Source organism: Lissotriton helveticus, chromosome 3_1, assembly GCF_964261635.1.
Source record: "Lissotriton helveticus chromosome 3_1, aLisHel1.1, whole genome shotgun sequence".
NCBI lineage: Eukaryota > Metazoa > Chordata > Amphibia > Caudata > Salamandridae > Lissotriton > Lissotriton helveticus.
Genome location: NC_136061.1, coordinates 2,079,105,223 through 2,079,125,271, shown reverse-complemented (window position 1 = coordinate 2,079,125,271; position 20,049 = coordinate 2,079,105,223). Strand labels below are relative to the sequence as shown.

Below are 20,049 nucleotides of genomic sequence, written 5' to 3'. Positions count from 1 at the left end.
CACGTGTTTCGTCTGGTCAGTAGGACCATTGACTTCCTCAGGGCTGCAACCCAAAATATCCACAATAAGTAACATTCCCTATATACAGTATTTACAATATAACCAAATTATGTTCTACTCTCCAATAGGTTTTCTAGAGAGAGAAAGGGATACATCCACAAACCGTTTCTTGTACAAAATACTCCATAGTAAGTGTTGAAAGAAAGAACATGTAAGCCAAAGTCGTGCTTTCATCAGTAATGACTTGTGTTAAAACATGGAGTAAAATTATAATAAACAACTAGCGTTCTATCACGATCAAAAAGTCTTAACTAAGGGTTACCGGTGATGCCACAGATGCTAGGTCCACGCCCAATGAGACTAAATGTATCAATATAGTGAGTAATCACTCTAACTCAACAATATAATATAGATATCAGTACACCGTCTTTAAAGACATCAATCCTCCCGCAATAAGTTATCTATGTCTTGAAGACCCTCACCTCCAAATGTTAGTATCCAGCACCGAACTCCAAACTGTATGTGAATATCTATTCACGTAGCATCCTGTAATTATTTCAAAAATATATATGTATTTCATATATATGTACTATCATAATATCAATTACCACAATTATGTATTGTTTGCAAAGTTAATTCTATCTTTGTTGGTCACTGTTTGACCACATGATGTTCCAATGTTATGATTCTTACCTCCTAATCTTGATTTGTTTTAATCTCTTCGTGTTCAAATCCTATCTCTATCAGCCACACGTGTACGTGTCTGTAAATAAAGTACACAATAATAAGATATCTAGTCTTTCTATCCTCGATAACCTAAGAGTTTCTCCCTTCTCCTGCTTACCGTTAGCTTAGTCCTCTCGCGTGTAAAGTGGCGTCCTGCGCCAGCGCCATCTTGTAATGGCTATTTATACTACGCTTCAACTTACGTCCTCTTTTTCCTGTCCACACCTATAATTTCCGTAATACATTACTCATGTTTGTCAATAATATAATAAACATGTCTAGAGGTACGTTCTAATTTAAATTAGTCACAAAAACAAGGCCGTATTAATAGTCATACAATTCGCAATTCAACTTTGAACACGTGATTTCAAAATCCAAAGTTTCATATCATCTGTATATGTTACTTTCCATTATGGTAAAACACGATTGTTAGTTATGCCATATTGTCGTAATATTATGTGTAATTCCGGTTAAAAAATAAATGTAAAGCTGTAACAATATGTCACAAACGCGCGCCATCTTGGGTCAGGCAAAGTACATATCCTACAATGCTAATTCTCATTATTAACAAAAATTGTCTAATATTATAATCATAGAGGGTCTTCATAAAGTTATATTATTTCACTGACTATAATTCCGTTTATAACTTCCCAGTCCTCAAATCAGTAACGAAGCTTCAGTACTCATTGCTTGTACGACCCGGGCATCCGCAGCACCCTCAGCCACCCATTCCACAAAACAGTTATTGAGCAGACAGTTTACAAAAAGGTGAAAAAAGAATCGGAGAGGTAAAACAGGGTAGCGGTAGGTGGATACTATATACAGTATTTATCAAAGATTTGTCAAAGATTTTCATCATTTTGAACAATATTCATCATCATATTTTCACAGCGTATGATAAACCTCCATAAGTAATCAGATGCACATTATACCTAAACCAGAGCTGTCAATATATTGAGACAAGATACTTAAAATATTACTTCATCATTAAGTTGGTAACTAAGATGGTTGCGGTAAGTGTATGAGTGGGGACCATGGTATTAATATGTCAATGTTATCAGAAAAAATATAATAACTAGTTGTTAGTTCAGCCCTACCTGACATATACATATACCTACTGTCCTAAATAAAATTCAAATTCGTGGTCAACATTGAGCCCACATTCAACGGCTTTCAATTTAATCAGCCATAAAACTTCTCTTCTTCTCAATGTTAAAAGTCTGTTTCCCCCACGGGGATCAGGCTTAATGTGATCAATTCCATGATAGGAAAAGACGTGTTGATCTTTGTTGTCATAGTTCTGTACTATGTGAAATGCAATCGGATAACGTGTGTCACCGTTTTTTAGGGCTCTGAAGTGCTCTGCCATTCGATCTCTTAGCCTCCTGATCGTACTCCCCACATATATCTTACCGCACGTGCAGGTAATAACATATACTACAAATGTAGTGTCGCAATTAATAAACATTCCAATCGTATAATCACCTGAGTCATTATAGTTAAACTTTTGAACCTTCTTTTTAGCCCATCTGCATGAAACACATCTCCCACATTTGTAAAAACCTTTGAAACTGTTTAGCCAATCCGTTTTGTTCAATTTGTCAGGGTAACTGGGACTTAACATATTCCTCAAGGTAGTTCCCCTCTTGAAGGTCAGACTTGGTCTCTCATAAATATATGGTCTCAAGTCCTGATCCATAGAAAGAAGATGCCAGTGTCTATGTAAAATAGAGAAAAGTCTAGAGCTGCCCAGACCATAATTAGTTATTAGTCTAACCTTCTGATCCTTTGCTCTTGATTCTTTAGTTTGTCTAATTAGGGTAGATTTCCTTTTGACTTTCTTTGCTCTGGATACTGCAGTCTCAATTACATCTTGTCGATATCCACGATTCAAAAATCTATCTGTCATATCTGCTAAGTTCCTGTCAAAGTCAACATCAAGAGCACAATTTCGTCGAGCCCTGATCAGTTCACCATAAGGTATGGCGTTCTTCTGACTGCTGGGGTGGCAACTCTCAGCATGCAGAATCGTATTACAGCTAGTTGGCTTCCTGTACATCCTGCTCTTTATCTGGTCTCCTTCTATAAACAGCTCCACATCCAGAAAAGTAATACATTGACTGTCATAAACCGTTGTAAATCTAAGATTATATACATTGTCATTCAAATAGTCAAAGAAACCCTTCAGTCTCTCCACTGTACCTGTCCAAATTAACAGGCAGTCGTCTATAAATCGACCCCAATAGTGGATGTGTTGTATCCACTCACTCCCATCTGGGCCCCAGATTCGCTCCGCCTCGAACCAACCCATAAATAGGTTGGCGAAAGACGGAGCAAATCGTGAACCCATGGCAGTACCAAGACGCTGCCTGAACCAATGTCCATCAAATAAAAAAACATTGTTCTTCAGTACCAACTCAGTCATTCGCAAAATCATTTGGTTATGATCGTACAACTCAGCCGCTCTTCGGCTGAGAAAATGATCCAAAGCACGTAAACCAAGAGTGTGGTCAATGATAGTATATAAAGATACTACGTCTAAAGTGACTAATATCATACCATCCTCCCATACTATGTCTTCCAATAGATTTAACACATGCTTAGTATCCTCAATAAAGGATGGCAAATTGTATACATATTGTCTGAGGAAACAGTCGATAAACTCTGATAGATGTTCCGTCGGTCCACCTATGCCGGAGACAATAGGCCGACCCGGCGGTTTGTCCCGGCATTTGTGGACCTTGGGAAGAGTATACAAACATGGTGATCTTGATGTATTCAAGGTCAGATAAAGATATTCATCATGATCAAGAAGTGATTGTTCATACCAAGCTTTGATTTCACTGTTGATCTTAACAATTAGATCATTCATTGGATTAGAGACTAGTCTCTCATAAAATTCTGTATCATTGAGCTAATCGCCACTGAGTGCAGATAAAAACCCTGATGTGAATTGTGGGGTCCGAAAAAGACAAATCCACAGAATGTAAACACCTAACCGCAAAAGAAAGTCCTAACACCCTAATGTGAATAGTAGAACCAACTGGCTAATCCTCAGGGTTGACTAAACCAGCACTGCATCACAATGTCTCAAATATTTTATTCTATAAAGAAATACATCATTCCCCATACCTTATTTTTCATTAATGTTGTAGGTAAAACACATGATCTAGCGTCATTTAATTCTATTTAAATTCTGATAATAAAATTCTAAAATGAAAAGACATATTTAACCAGATGTTGCTCTGCAAAATCAACTGTACTGCAGCAGTTTTACCACAAATGTATTTCATAGGAAGATGTACGAAACAAACATTGTGTGTAGAACTAGGAGTGAATACCCAATTGTGTACCTGTCTATGAGAATCAGGCAAGAACCAAGATAATTTTTGAAATTATCTCACGCGCCTACAAAGACAAAGGAACAGCAAATAAATCATTCATCCTTCCTAAATACACGGGAAAAAAAGCCAACAGAAAAAAACCGCTTTAGGCGAGTGGCCAAAGCAGCCAATCCATGAGTCAAGCAGTCACAAAAACTAAACCCAAGTTTTATCTCCAATGCACTTACTGTATACTTTATTATAAATATCTCAAGCAAATGTCTATTAATCGTGTTAGTTGACGTCACACATAAATCGTATTCAGTCCCTGATCGCAGTTAAAATGTAGTTTGAAAAAGTATTCTCTTCAAAAGCCACAGGAAAACCAGCCATACTGCCCCAGTTATAAAAAGTGTCCACTTCACGCCATAATGAGGCATAGATCATGTGTAAAAAATATGCATTGAAAAAACCTGAACAATCGAAAAACAAATAATAGTGATTCGAACAGCCTCAACTCACAATCCGCCACTCGCTGTATACATGTTAAAACAAAATAAATTACATCAGCACTCAAAATAAGTGAATGAATACATAAATCCATTGGCATGATAACTGCTACATTCTTCAACCAGGTAAGTGGTCGTACGGGTCTGATACTTGCCACTGTTATCCTTATCAACATATACCTCTGCATTCAATTACATCTGGTGAAACACGCAGGATCTTCCTGATCAGAGGAATGAAGCATTAACTTGCTTATATAAAGAGGAGCAGGGTAGACAAAAGACTATCCATGCAGTTAGCGCATTTCATCCACACTTTACAAAAGACTATCCATGCAATTTGTGCATTTGATTCCCCATGTTTTATTTTAAAAATTATTCAGTGTTCTTGTAACACTTACACAAATCTTAGGTGGAAAATAACGATCAATAGAAACGTACACTCATAAATTTTGGCTTAAACGTAAGGGATGGGAGTCGGTAAAATATGATGGTTTTGCGACTGTAATTCGGTCACAAAACATCCATACATCCCATTCATATTCAGTATTTGGAAGGGATGTCCTAAACATGCCCCTTCCGAATACCTAATCACATATACTAATTGCGATTCGGTAATGTGTTACTGAATCACAAGTTGTGTTTTGTACATATGTAAAAGTATTTTTGCGGTCGGAAACGGATCGATCGGCCATTTCCAAAACGTAAAAATGCTTTCACACATGTGGCGCAAAGTTCCTACCAGTACAATATTCCACAACTAACAGCATTATGCCCTAAGATACGCTTTTAGATTTACAATGTGATATAGAAACAAACAAAACCTCCATTAACAAAATGCAGTAATCACAAGGACTAGTTATATCGAGAGGGCACCTCTGTAAGCTAAACAAAATCAAGAAAATATTAATATACTTTTAAAAAGATAGGGTAGCTCTTCATCTATATTGAAACCATATGTGAAAGGCTTCAGATTGAAAATCTATAAACTCTCTTGCTCCCTCAATTTCTGCTCATTATTTCTTCTTCTTCTATGTTTATGAATACTCTATAAGGCCACAAAACATTTGGATTTATCACCACATTCTATAGACTTTAAGGGCAAGAACATTAGATTTTCGAGGTGTTTTCAAAAGCTCTCAAGTGTTCTTGATGAGAAACCTTCCGGTTGTACAGCAATTCATTTCTTGATGACTGACGTGGTCAATGCAAGGCGATAAGGTCTTCTATTTTCAAAGTTCTTCCTCAAACTGGCCCACAAATCTTGAGGCGAACAATGGTGCCAAACGAGAAACTATTGCTATCCAACAGGTTTGATGCCTCACATCTTTCCCATAATAGAAAAAAGAATTCCCCAATACAAAATCCACCATTTCAAGCAACATCCTGCTGTGTGATAACAGGTTACACTCCAATCGCACTTGACTCTGAGGTTAGCGAGGGCAAGCTGTTCAAGGGTTCTCAGGGAGGTAATGTGGCGGGTAGAAACTCAGACATCAATATTGTGACTATCTGACTCCAGGTCATTTACTAACTCTATCTCCAGCCCTGAACTTTCACCCTAGAAATCATTGATTTCAGGTGTGCTATTCCAATTAGTTCAATGGAAGCAAAACAAGACTACAAAACAAAGAGTGCATTAAGCTATCACACAAACATCGAGGGCTGGGACCAGTGTCCGTAAGGACCTGGAAAGAGTTGGTCACCCTAGAATTCAAGCAAATGTCCAACCCTGTGTTTTTAATTTAAGACAAAGAGATGTACTTTAATCACACCTCAAATCAGTACTATACATGAGGAATATGCAGCACTATAGGGAGGGTATTGGTATTCTACAGATGCTGCGGGGCTGGTACACAGACAAACAGAAACTGCAGATTCAAGCACAGATGTATTAGGCTTACTATTTGGTGAAATGGAGCGGCTTTCTTGAATGCCTGTCAGCCTTCATACTTTGACTATGCAGTTCTCCTAAGCAGACTGCAATAATCTCAACAAAGTCGCATCAAAATGTGCTAGTCTAGTCCCTAGTCAATGTTGTGTTCAAGTGTTGACGTGCCTGAGTCAGCTAGACTGGTCAATCTTTCCTCCAGTCAGGGTTGCAAGGTCGCGGTGCAGCGTAGGCATAATTAGCACAGGTCATCTGGTCTTCGCTGAAGCGGGCACACTAGCGAGTCACAGGTCTATGTTGGCCTACAATAGGCACACAAGGAAACTAGGAGACTCTCTGGCATTCGCTTGTCAACTCCGGGCACACTCTCACAGTAGTTTTCTTCTCCTGGGCTACTGCTCTCACTGGACTCGGTGACTGGGCTTCTCCTCGTCGGGTAGACAGCTTCTGCAGGACAAGCCGCTCCTTGCTCCATCTCTGCAGGCAAGCAAGCAGACTTCCAGGTCTGAGACAGACTGGCAGCTGTCCTTAGTTCCGGGCATAAAATGATAAGAGAACTTTACACAAGCCGTCCTGTATGCATCGTGCTCTTAAATTGCATATGTGAAAAGGCCTAGTCTAATAATATTGATTCAAAAATAGTTTATTGCCACCAGGGCTTTAAGTGGGATGAAAAAACTGGGGGGTCTCTCAAAGGGGCGTGGCCAGTGTAATTAGGGGCGTGGCTTTAAAACACTTATGTTCAAAATCTGTGCTTAGCATAGCGTGCCGCCCAACATGTATTTTGATGTTTCTGTCATTGCATACAGATATAAGATACAACAAGTAACATCATACCTACAACAAGTCAGGACTATTGGCTTTGTCAATGGTTATTAGTTGCATAAGATAAATAAGTAGCAACTATGACTTGTTACATATAATATTGAAAAAGATTCTACTTAAAGCCCTGATGATACTACGAGATGTTGCTGCTCCTGCCGGTAAAAAAAAGAGAAGAGAAATCAAGAGAGAAAATGACTCTCTTTAAAGGATGTTCCTTCCCATATAACACTCACCTGGCATGACATCATGCCATTACTTACCCACTACTGAGAAGTGAGCAGTGTGAGCAGCGCACATCCATGTGCTTGCTTTCTCTAAACGGGTCTCTGGCTCTGGCACCCTGGCACTTTTTTCCAGACACTGCAGTCCGTGAAAAAAAACGGCCCGCCTGTGCCAGGGCTCAAAACAGAGCCCGATAGAGACCCGTTTCGAGCCCCCCTGAAAAAAACTGCCGGTGCTCAGACCCCTTGAGACCCGGCCCACTTAAAGCCCTGATTGCCACCACCTCTACCTATACATTTCCCATATGTAGGGTTGGTACCTGGCCATTTTTTGCCGGCATGACTGTTATTTTAATGTTCCAGCAGATGAAAAATAATTAGGGAAATCCCTTAAATGAGGTATTTTTCCACTTTTCAGTACATACTTTGAATAGTAAATAGAAGACAGCACTAGAAAATGTATTCTAGAGCTGCCTTATTTATTTTATGTTTTTAAACATTTTATTGAGAATATGATACACATCAAGCAGAGCCGTTCTAGAGCTGCCTTATTGATCCCTGACTGACAAAGTACACAAAGACAGAAAGGCAAAGTTAAAAATGAATACAAACAATTTTATGGAAAGTTTTATTAAACTATCATGTCCGGGCATTGCAGAATTTTAAAACGTGGAAAATGGCCGATATTTTTCTGGAAAAAGCAGCACACTGAAGCTTATGCCTGAAAGTGCTGGCCTAGTGCACACTGAGAAGATCAGGATGACAGTTTCCCATGCAGCTGCTCAGGGCAGCAGTGCACTTCAGTTTACCATGCAGGGGACATTTCGGTCCCAACCCGTGCCTAGCCACTCGCTCCTTCTTCCAGGGTGTTTGGTCTTACTCTAATGGCTATATCCCATAAACATGGCCTCGTTGTTTCCAGTGTCAGATTGCCATCATTTCACTCGCAATATATTGAACATCGGCAGTTCGGTGTCGGCTGGAGCTTCTCCAGGTATTGCCTTTCCACAACTTCTCTCTTTAAGGGGGACACGCGTTTCAGAAAAATGCTCAAAACATGACTCTACCCCCAGACGCCTACTACCTCAGAAACTCGCTAGCGTCCGCTGTGACTCATTCAGCGCTCGTATTCGGAAACCCTAGGTTAGCTAGGCGCTTTACAAATCCGCATAGAATTCCCTTCCATCTGCAACTGCAGACCCTCAGAGGAAATTGCATGAGCAACATTTCTATTCTGTTGCATTTCTCTGACACATCTGTATGGCTCTGCCGCAATGTGCTACCAGATGTTTGAATGTAACTAGACGTTTACATGTGACTCTATAAAGATCGGTAAAATAAACCATGCGTCCAATCCCATTTTGTTTGGATGTTTCATGTAAATATTAGGAAAGCGCATTTTCAAGTCCTGCTTTCGAAAGGCTCAGGCGGAGTGGGCGGAGCGTGTGCTGGTGATGAAGCTCCCTGGGTGCTTAGCAGCTGCAGATATGGTTTAGTGCAGGGGTTTACGCCTGCTCACAGCACTTTTACAGCCAGCTGATTCGAGAACTCCCTCTGTGCTTCCTCTGGGCACAGCTGACAAGGAGCTTTCTCTTTTCAGGAGAGCGCGTGTGCATCATCCACGTTCATTTTTACCTCACTCAAGCAGTTTTTTAAAAACACATTAATGTCTGTGCTATCATCCCAGGCCCCCGAAGCCCATTATTAAGATTGAATTGTTACCAACGAGAGGTTGAACGATCTGTCAAAAATCTGAGATTGGTGGGAATCTCAGAAAGACTGTTATGGATGGTTAGAGTAAAGCACATTGTTATGAATCTGGGAAGGTTTCGGAAATCTGAGCGAGAGCCTCCACCATCCTAGTAGAAATTCCAGTTGACCAATTGCAAATGGTTTCTACTTGATTCAGTTGCTTGAATGTGGGGTTGGGGATATCTAACGACCTGCTAAGCAGAAAAACCCTCTTCATTACAGCAAATCTCTGAAGTGGGTGTTTGGTCTTTAATCTGCTTTATTGGTTTCTGTTTGGTTTTTTAGCCAGCTGCTTTTCACAGTTATTTTCCACTTCACAAATGATAATTCAATGCTCAAAAGCAATATAGATGGCTTGCTGTACATTTCACTTTAGTAAACAACTACTGAAAGAAAAACCAGTCGAGAAATATTCCAGTTTATATATGTACCTATACGCTTCAGAGAAAATAAGCATTGGTAAAATCAATAGGTTTCGCTCTTTGGCTTTGCCAGTGCTTTTTCCCGATGCTATTCAGCATCGGGGGAAAAAGCACAGCACAATGATGTAAATGTGTGTATGCGTCATCAAGCCTGTGAACATGTGTTATGATGCTACAGCCAGTGCTTTAAATGGGCCGGTACTCACCGGTACTGAGTACCGGCACTTCTCAGTATTCTCTCCCTGAGTACCGGAACCTGTTTTTGGGCAAGGAGAGTACCGGTTCTCCCAGAAGCAGCAGGGCTCCGGCCCTGAATTACAGGTACTTGCAATGCAAAAACTACTGATAATGACCCTTTCAGATGGAGCGTGTTTCAATCAATCAATACCAAGAACCTTAGTTTGGTCACGGGTGAGGGACGATATAAAGGACTACTTTACCCCAAGATGTATAACAGAGATTATAGCTAGTTTGAACCTTACCCGCGCTGCAGGACCAGACAACCTCCCGGCAGTGATAATTAAAACGAGTCCAGAATGGTGGGCAGAGTTTTTTGCTAAGATGTTCCTGGTAATCCTGGACACGGGAATTATTCCAGAAAGTTGGAAGGGCGCAATTATAAGGCCTATTCATAAAAAGTGCAGCCATAAATTACCAAAAAACTATAGGCTGATAAACCTCCTGGATATAGGGGAAAAAGTCTTTGCAAAAATAATATTAAACTAATTAAAAGATTGGGCAGAGGAAAACCAAATCATTCCCCTGGAACAGGGTGGGTTTAAATCCGGCCACTCTACAATCGATCACTGCTTTGCCCTTTGGGCCATAGTACGGAAGTCAATGGAATCTCGGGGTAGGTTATTCTGTTGTTTTGTTGACTTCCGTGCAGCCTTCGATCTAGTGGACCGGGAGCTGCTATGGGAGGCTCTAATTAGTCAGGGAATTCCTAATTTTTGTATGGCGCTGAATTGCTGTTCCTAAGTGGTAAGGAAAACTGGGATGTGGAAGAAGGTAAAAATCTAAAAAAGTTATTTATGCTCCCCCCGTCAGCAATGGTTCAGGCAGTAAGACTGGAACTAGGCCTGACTTCATGGGGTACGCAAGTTGGTATGGCTCTCTTGCGATTTTGGCAACGCCTAGAAATAGGCGCAATTACCAAAATTTCACAATGGTGCAAAAATGAAATTCAGGACAGTGAACTAAAATGGGCAAGAGAGATCAGGGGGAAATTAACAAAGTTATGCAAGAAGATGAGCGTTAATGTAGGCCCTACTGTCTCCGTGGCTAATATTGATAAAAAGTTACTCAGGTCGACGGGGAAGGAAATATCGCATGCACAGGACAAAAACTATCTCGCTAGTAAAACTTCGATCTGTTTTATGATTGACGCATGGAATAATGATCAATGTTTCCCCTACACTGATAAGTTACCGGACCGCAAATTACGAAATGAGGTTCGGAGGGTAAGAATTGGGGTAAACCCTTGTTATATGAACAATTCTGTAAAGCGGGCTATGATCAATGAGGAGGGAATCTGCTTTTGCTCTTTGGGGTCCAAATGTGATATGCTGCACATCTTATTTGATTGCCTGAAATTTTTGGACTTACGTATTACATTTTTAAAACCAATTTTTATGAAATATGAGATTAAAACTAGGACCCAGGCTGTGACACCGATGACAGAAATGGGCTATGGGGAAATATATGCAAAAAGTGAAGGCAGTTTTATATCTTTTTAACGAGTTTTAATAAATAGCTATTTTTAGATCAGATAATTGTGGGTTTTTACATTAAATATGTTTTAGGAGGTTTTATGTGTGCTAATGAAATGCTTTGTTTAACTTGTTGGATGAACCTTTTATCGACATGTATTGTTTGTGGACCAACGGTCCGAATAAATGTGAAATAAACTTGAACTTGACCCTTTCAGATGGAGCGTGTTTATGTGCCCTGTGGCAGGCAATGGGTAGTGTATTCCTGCGCTGGGGTGCTCCTGCAGTGATAGGTTCTAATTGGCATTGCAACTAGAATGAGGCTAGAATGAACTGGTGCTATATATGATACATGATTTTTAATTTTTAATTTTTTTGCAGTCCTTTAAATAATATATGTGTACATTTTAGTGATAACAACATATTAATGAAATTCGATTGAAAATGTACTTTTTATTATTATATGTGTTTATCATTGCCAAATGTGCTTTTATAGTCTAATATATTTGTGATGGAATAAAGATGAAGAATTGAACTGAGGATGTGGTCAGAGATGCCAACAGTGGAATTGGGGAACCAGGTTCGAATCCCAAGGTCGGCTCAGCACCCTATGATTCGGGGCAACTCACTTACCGAGTGGTGCTTATAAAAAAGTAGGCTTTAATGCAAATGTTCCGACTGTCATTTAGAGTGCTTAAATGGCCATGGCCCAAATTAGGCCCTGCACCTATGACATCGAAGCTGATGCTTGCAATGTCTCCTATGTAAAGAGGCAGTTTGATATTGCGCGAATTTGGCCCATAGGCATCCAACTGCTTTACATGACTATCAGAACATTTGCATTAAAGCTTACTTATGTGGCTATTGTTTAATTCCTGGCTCATAGCCACGCCCCCAGACCCGCCCCTAATGACTCACCCAGTCTAATTAGTGAGTACCACCACTTCTTATTTTCCATTTAAAGCACTGGCTACAGCGGCCTCATTATGATGATGTTGCACATGATGATATATATACATCTCCATGCCTGCATACACGTCATTACCTAGCACCCATTGAGTTTAGTGCTCTAAGATGGCACACGCCCATCTTGGAGCACTGAATCAAATAAGACAAGAAACGAGGCTCAAAAATGCACCCACAGAAAAGGAATGGCCCGGTAGCAAAGTTCAGGTGCTGGGTCCTCTGACAAAGTTTAAAAGAATACGTGCACGTAAATACACGTAAAAAAGGGTTGAGCAGGGGCAGGGGAGCAACGGAGGAATGGGGCACAGGGGAAGCAAGGAAACGGTGAGTAGTGGCGCCGGTAAGCATGGGTGGCCTGCAAAGCATCATATGGGGGATTTATAAACAAAGGCGCAGAGGATGGAGAGAGGTGTGTGAAGCAACAGACGAGCTGAGGGTGGGGAAATGACACAGCATTCGGGTGGGTGGGGCTGCAGGTTGAAGCAGCACTAGGTGAGAAGGAAAGAAAGTATGAAAAAACATGCACTCCCAGGGAGTGGTAAAGGCGTAAGAAAAAGGTAGTTCTATAAATTGGAGCAGTTAAAGGATACAAGTCATCCAACTAAAAGGATGATAACAAAACTATTCCACAGGGGAGGGACAAACACAAGAAAAGGAAGGAAAGCCATCAGCTAAGAAAGAAGCAAATGAGATAAACAAGAAGGCCAACCAATGATAAGCACGGGCTCAGCCCCCATTATAAGTACTGCTATTGTCCAGTATAGTTCTTTCTTCAACTGACAGCTATATATGAGAGCTAATGGACGAGCACAGAGAAAGTTAATAGGTCGTCTTTTCAACCTATTGGCTTTGGTGGTGCTTTTTACTGGTGTGAACAACATGTGTCATAAGGCTATGGCAGAGTGATGATGAATGTGCAGTCATGTCTTCACACATGTGCTTACACACACTATGACGCAGCCACCATGTTATTGTTTATTTAACGTCACAAGATAATGGCTATCATATGCAGAAGTACATTAAAATATGTTTGCAAAAATGATTTTTTTAAATGAAGTGATAAATAGCAGCTGCTGGGTCGTCCAAAATTAAAAAAAGAAATATTTTAAATTGCTTTGACTAGAGGGCTGGGAGAGCAATGAAGGAGTGGGTAGGGAAGCAAGTGGGGTAGAAGTCAAAGCACAAAGGAGCAGCGGGCAGTGGTATGGGAGAAAGGAAGGACCTTGAGTAAGGGAGGCATTTAAAATAGGTCTTTAGACAGGTGAAATCTAAAAAGTGCAAAAAGCTATGGCCAGATTGGGCAGGCTAAGCTCAGAATGGAGCGCGCCGCCATTATGGCGGTCTACCGGTCCCCTGGCCCAGGGGAGATGGGGGGTCGCAGCGCACCCTAATGACACAGAGCCACATCTCCCCTGGGCGGCCGATTGCGTGGGGGCTAAGGTATGAACCGGAAGCACTGCTTCCGGGTCAATGCTTAGTCAATGCTGGGGGCAGTCAGGCAACGCGGTGAGAATCTGGAACTCACTTCCGCCTCAGCTCCGGACCACCACCTCTTCCCAGGCCTTCAAAACTGACCTCAAAGCTCTCCTCCTTCAAAGACACTTCCAAATTGAATTCACACCCTCTCTATTATCTGAAGGAAGTCCTTCCATTATAGGAAATTCTGTTCTACATGACTATAGAAGTGCCTTCCCAATGTGTTCTTGTGGTTTGAGCGTCTGCAATTTATTGCAGTATTATACATCTACTTGTATTGCGTACTCCTTTGTAACATTGCACTCGTCACTTTCCCTCTTGTAATGTATAGTTTGCTACCTCTTGTATTTTGTTTGCTTTTGATACATACACAATTGCCACCATTGCCTCATGTAACATAACGTGTGTTCTTGTGTTTTGAGTATCTGCCATTTAGTGCAGTATTATACCTCTATTTGTACTTTGTACGCTTTTGTAACATAAACACGTCACTTTTTTACTCTTGTAAGGTATCGTTTGCTACCTCTTGTATTTTGTTTGCTCGATACGTGCACAATTGTCACTATTGCCTTATGTAACGCAACGTTTGCTTTTGTAACATGCTCACTTGTAATTTTCTCCTCATGTATCATTACTGTTCCTATTCTGAAGCGCTCTGACACCTTCGGGTAAAGTCCGCGCTATATAAAAACGCATAAAATAAAGGGTGGAGTGCGGGCAGTCTCTTGTGTCTCGCCCCCCTCAGCCGACTCTTCCCGCACACCCGGGCCACCGGGGGCCCATCACAACTTTTCTTTTTGTTTTCACAGGTCGGTGCAGCATGCTGGGGTGCCAGGAGTCCGAGTCCCGCGGAGTCTACAGGTCGGCGTGCAGCGGAGTCAGCATAGGGGAGCTTCGAGGTCCGGGACTGTGTGCAGAGCGGGAGGCAGCATCGAATACGGAGCAACCAACACGGCTCAAGAACGGAGCCAGATGGGTGAGTTTTGGGTCGTCAGCTGGGGAGGCGTGGAAGTAGAAAGCGCTCTGTTTCCAGCGCGTTGGGAGCGCGAGCGGGTGTGCCCGTTTTTTATAAGCACCAACAGGTCACTGCATCTAGTGGTGGGCTTACTGTGGAACTAATGTGTATGAGGATTGAAGGAATCTCTGGGTAGCGCAGGGGCTCTTCCCATGCGCGTGAACAATTCAAGCGAGTTAGGGTTTGGTCCCAGCGCTTTCTACTTCAGCACAAGGGGGTTTTGGGGGGCAGCCGAGCCTCGAGGTCTGCCCCCCGGGCAGATTGGGAGGGGGAGGGGGATTGGGAGATGGCGACGGCCATTTTAGGGGATTGGGCAGCTTTGGGATAGCCCAAAAGCAGCCCAAATGCAGAAGTAGCCCAAAAGCAGCCCAAAATGCAGAGGTAGCCCAAGTGGATTTAGGGGTTAACGGCGCCTGCCCAGCCACCATTTTAAGGTTTGGTAACCTGGTGGCTGGGAACACTATAGGAGAGGTTTTCTGTCCTGGTTGTAGGTTGCATAGGTTTTAGCGTTATTTTTCGGCAGGAGGATCGCTTACTTTGATTGGCTGCCCCCGGACACCAAAGGTGGCCACCTACGAGGGCGGCCACCCTTAGTGCCATAGGATGGCACAGACCCTGAGAGGTCTAGTGGTTGGGGGGGACCAGGGTCCCCCTGTGATGTCACTTCCGGTCATGGGGGGAGGGGTTGTAGGGCTATATAGCCCAGGGGGCGAGGGTCAAGCGCCCTCTTTGTCCCTGGCCGCTGCTCGCGTGATCCTCGCCCTCCCCTGCCCTGACCCCGAGCGGGTGCTGCCCGTTGCTGTTTTTTTTTGTGAGTATGTACGTGTTGTGGTGTGTTGGTTGGGTCGGTGCTGGTTGTGTTGGCGGCATTCCGCTGGCGAGGTGTGGGGAGTGCGAGGGGGGGCGAGTCCGTTCTACGGGGCCAGGTGGTGTGCTTGATTTTGTTGTGGCCCCGGGGTAGCTGCCCAGGGTCACCTTGCTGTGCCGCGTTGTCTGTCTTTGCGGGGGGGGGGGAAGTAGGAATGAGGGAGGTGCGGTATGCGGCTGGGGCGGCGGTTCTCCTGTTCCGAGCGCGCGGAGAGGGGGGCTGGAGCTCTTGTGGGCGGCGGTTTGTCCTCGGCCCTGCGGCTGATCCTGCACCGCTTTTCCCTGCTGCGGGCCGGGGGTAGCATTTGGGTTGAAAGGGTCTTGCGGGGCCCGACTTACTTTTATCGAGCGTCAGGGGGCTTACCTGGGGTTCGGACCTCACGCTACTTCCCTCGGCTCCCGGGCGGGGAAGGGGGGGCTCCTTCGGGCATTGCGTGAACGATTGTCCCAGCCTGCTTCCTGTGCCCGCACGTTGCGACGGCGCCCTGCTGACCCGCTGGTCTCGCTTTCCTCGTGTGTGGGGGTTCACGCTGGACGTCCATGTGGCGAGTCATAATGGCCGTAGGCCTGGCTTCCGGCTCGCGCAGCTCAGCTTTACACACAGGGGCGGGGGGGGTTCTCAGACCCTCACGCGAGCTTTCGTTTTTCCTGCGGGGCTTTGGAATATGTTACACTTGTTTGGCGCTTTTATAAACCTATTGTAATCCATATGTTTGACTTGCAATTCACCGAGGAAAAAGAAATGATGTTGGGGTGGGGAGGGCTTGGGGAATTTCACGTTTTAATTTTATCTTACTGCAGGACGGCTGCAAGAGAAGATCGTCACACGCTATCATAGCGCACATACGATGTGTGTCAGTAATTGCCATGCATCAAGGCAAACAATGTAGCGCTTTTATGTTAATTAAATTGTTACAGGAGAGAGTATTTACTACGAATATCATGTTAATTTAAGTATCAGATTCTGGCCTGGCCACATCATGGTGATCTGCAGCTGAGCCTTATCATGTTTTAACGTCTTTGGGGGGTGGCAGGCTTGGGGGATTTTACTTGTTTTGTCTTTCAGCAGATGGGCGGCACAGAGAAGGTCGACAAACACGAAGGGAACGTGCCAGTGGGGGGGGGAGGGGGAGGGGCATAAGGTATTGATCACTTTTAAGTTTATCACTGCAGGACTTCAGCGAGATGAATTTGTAGGATCCTCACCGTGGCTGAAATCGCATGGGTAAGTTGGTTTGTCCCACTGTTTCAGTGGGGCGGCTATATTGGACACAGTTGCAGCTTGATTGTTTGCCAGGAAGTCCGTTTGCCACTGGAAGTTTTGTCATATTGATTTCTAATTTTGATTGTACAGTCTGTGCTTGAGTCTGTGGGCCTTCTCCCTGTGTGCTTCAACTCTAGGGCCTGCTAATTTTGTTGTCTATTTCTGTAACAGTTCTGCTGGTGTTGATTCGACGTTAGGGACTATTAATTTTGTTTGCTTATTCCTGTAACAGTTCCCTCTTGGAACGTAATTGTTTATATTGTTCAGTGCCCTGACACGCTCGGGTCTAGCCATGATGATGAGAGTACCCTTTTCATTAAACAACAAATAAGTTGAATACTGGCGATAGTATTGATCCAACTGTAAGTAGTAGTATATATTTAAGGGTATTTTAGGGGTAGCTATTGGGGTACATCCACTGTATATATAGGTCAGGTAGCTTAAGTGTGCTACCCAGGGATGAGTTAGTTGAGGGGTCAGTTTAAAGTAAGTTATTCCTCATTCAGCGTTCTGCGGGGGTCAGGTAGTCGTATTAGGTCAGGGTTATTAACCGCATGCGTGCGGCCGCGATTTTCGCACTGTGCGGCTTTAGCTGAGCTCGTCATGAGCATGCGAGTGGCGCAACTCATGACGAGCTCAGCTCGTCATGCGCATGGAAGGGGTTAAGGTAGCTCATCTAAAAAAGTGGAATTGACGTAAACATTATGCTCCTGCGGAGTGGTTGCTATACATACCATATTTACGCATGCAAGCCTTTTCGACAGTGGCCTATGCGACCTAATACCCTCAGCTACTTAAATCTCCCTTTTGGTTCCCTAGTCTTTCTTGTGTCTTCACCCAAACCAAGGCCAACACATACCCAGGGAGCTCCGAATCTAGCACCTCATCCGCTTGTAATTTTATCCGCAATACATATATGGCGGGTCTATGCATAGAGAAACCACGTTGCGGACTGACAATGTACAATTTTGAATGCATTTATTGGTGACTTGTGAGGGCAATAGTACTCTTTTCTACATGAGTCTGCCACTACGCCTGTAAGGCGGCAGGAGTCTCTATTATGTTATTTCAGTACACAGCGTTTATTGCTGCTAGGGAGAACTCTCACACCGGGCAGCACACTGCTGCTGTAACCAATGTTAATATTGTTCCAGTGGTCATTGCTGCTCATTGGGATTAGTATTGTATTTGAGGAGAACATGGAATGCTTCACCGTGTTTTTAGTGGTTAGGATACGAATAGGCATTAGGCATGCAGATGGGAAGGTGTTGTGTCAATTATACGATTACATGCCGAAGGTAACAACGCCATGGGGGTTCTCGAGCCCGTCCAGCGGGCTTGGTTGTCTTTTGTTTAGATCCATGCAGGTATCGGTCAGAGGAGGACGTCGTGGATCACGTCATGGCAGCCATCGAAGCGACCTGTGTTGTGGTTTGGCATGTGTACAGAGTAGTAAATTGATGGTGGTGTATGCCTGGTTGCAATTTACTAAACAGCAATGTTCTTCAGGGCGTGTAAGGTTCACACAAAGTCTGTCTAGGTGGTGGGTATATAGCATATCCAATGACTTACTTCGTTAATATCTGATGTCTGTTAGCATCATTTATTATTATGAGCGTATTCTTGGGGTTTCGGAATAGTGTTTTCATACATCATTCCTGGCATGTTATGATGGTGCGAGGGTAACCATGCTATCAATGAATCAAAAGTTTAGCAAGAACATTGCGGGCATACCAGGGGGTATTGTACCATGCACGAGTATATTATTGCATGAAATCTTAACAACTTGAAACATAACTCTTGGGGAGTGAGAATAGATTTAATCTCGGAGTTAAACGTGGATTGTCTGACCCAAGCTTCATTCTAGATGCCCACCGCCGAGTAGACAGTGTAGTGATAGGAAGCTTGTTGTAGGTCTCTACAGTTCTGTACGATACGCCTGGCGTCGGAGCACGGACCTGGCCCGATGGGGGGTCAGAATGCTTCTCAAGGGGGACAGAACCGATACTCCCATAGGTGTTCTCATTATATAGATACGCCTAGTTCCAAGAAGCAAGTTTCAGCTAGAGCTGATAGTAGAAGTTGTTCTCACTGGGCATTACAGGAGGAGAAGGGGTCTTGGGTGCCAATTGCATTAGCGTATATAGTACAAGTGAGGCGCATTAAAGGCGGTCAGTCTAACGTAATAATCCAACGTTATTTACGCATTGGGGCAACTTGGAGAAATCCCGGATCTAAACAGACTGTCATAGGTAGCAGCTGTGTGTTACCAGAGGTTGGTGACTGGCACATGCGACAACAGAGGATCTACTCAGAGGGATAATACTGCAAGAATGGGCAGTCTATCTAGGCATCAGGACACTTGGGTGGACACCTTCAGAGCCAAGGAGAGGAATGTTTAGTTGATGAATGGACTTCCTTCAAGTGATAAGGGATGTCATCTTTCATTGTGGAAGGGTGCAGGTATGCTGACTAATTAGTGCTCGGAACCCCAACTGGCCTGGTTAGCGTGTGGGGCAATGGGGGCCATGTCTCATTGCAGAGAATGCAGATCGTGGATCGGATGTCATCTTTCATTGTGGAAGGGTGCAGGTATGCTGACTAATTAGTGCTCGGAACCCCAACTGGCCTGGTTAGCGTGTGGGGCAATGAGGGCCATGTCTCATTGCAGAGAATGCAGATCGTGGATCGGGGGGGAAATTTTAATCAATGTTTTCTATCTCTAATGCAGGAACCGCGCACGAGAGCCGCTCTTTCAACAGGGGGGCCACCTGAATTATCAACAGGTATAAGGGTCATAGCACACTGGGGACAGTGTGTCAGGGTCTGGGGGCTAGTTCACTCATGGAAGAAATACATGGATAGTAACTGGGAGCTGGGGTTTATTAGGCAGCCCTGTGCAAATTTGGATGTTCTTTCTGACTTGTGTCTGGGCAATTGTGTTTACGGTACAATAACGGGGGTGTTCTCGCTGTATGCATCAGGTTGATTTGGGCATATAATGCTTCTCATGTACATCAATGGATTGTTGTGCCGTTTGATCTCTAAGAATTTATTAGTAGTTTGAACATCTGAGGCCCCAT

The 20,049-nt window shown here is 43.4% G+C and overlaps 1 long non-coding RNA gene across 1 annotated transcript in view; it reads right to left on the bottom strand.

Moving 5' to 3' along the window:
* The window catches only part of LOC144825267 (uncharacterized), a 266,093-nt gene extending 249,847 nt beyond the window's left edge, over positions 1 to 16,246 (bottom strand). The window contains exon 1 of the long non-coding RNA XR_013609368.1: positions 16,067 to 16,246. This is a non-coding gene — a long non-coding RNA (uncharacterized LOC144825267). The remainder of the gene's footprint in view (positions 1 to 16,066) is intronic.
* Positions 16,247 to 20,049: the final 3,803 nt, after the last annotated feature.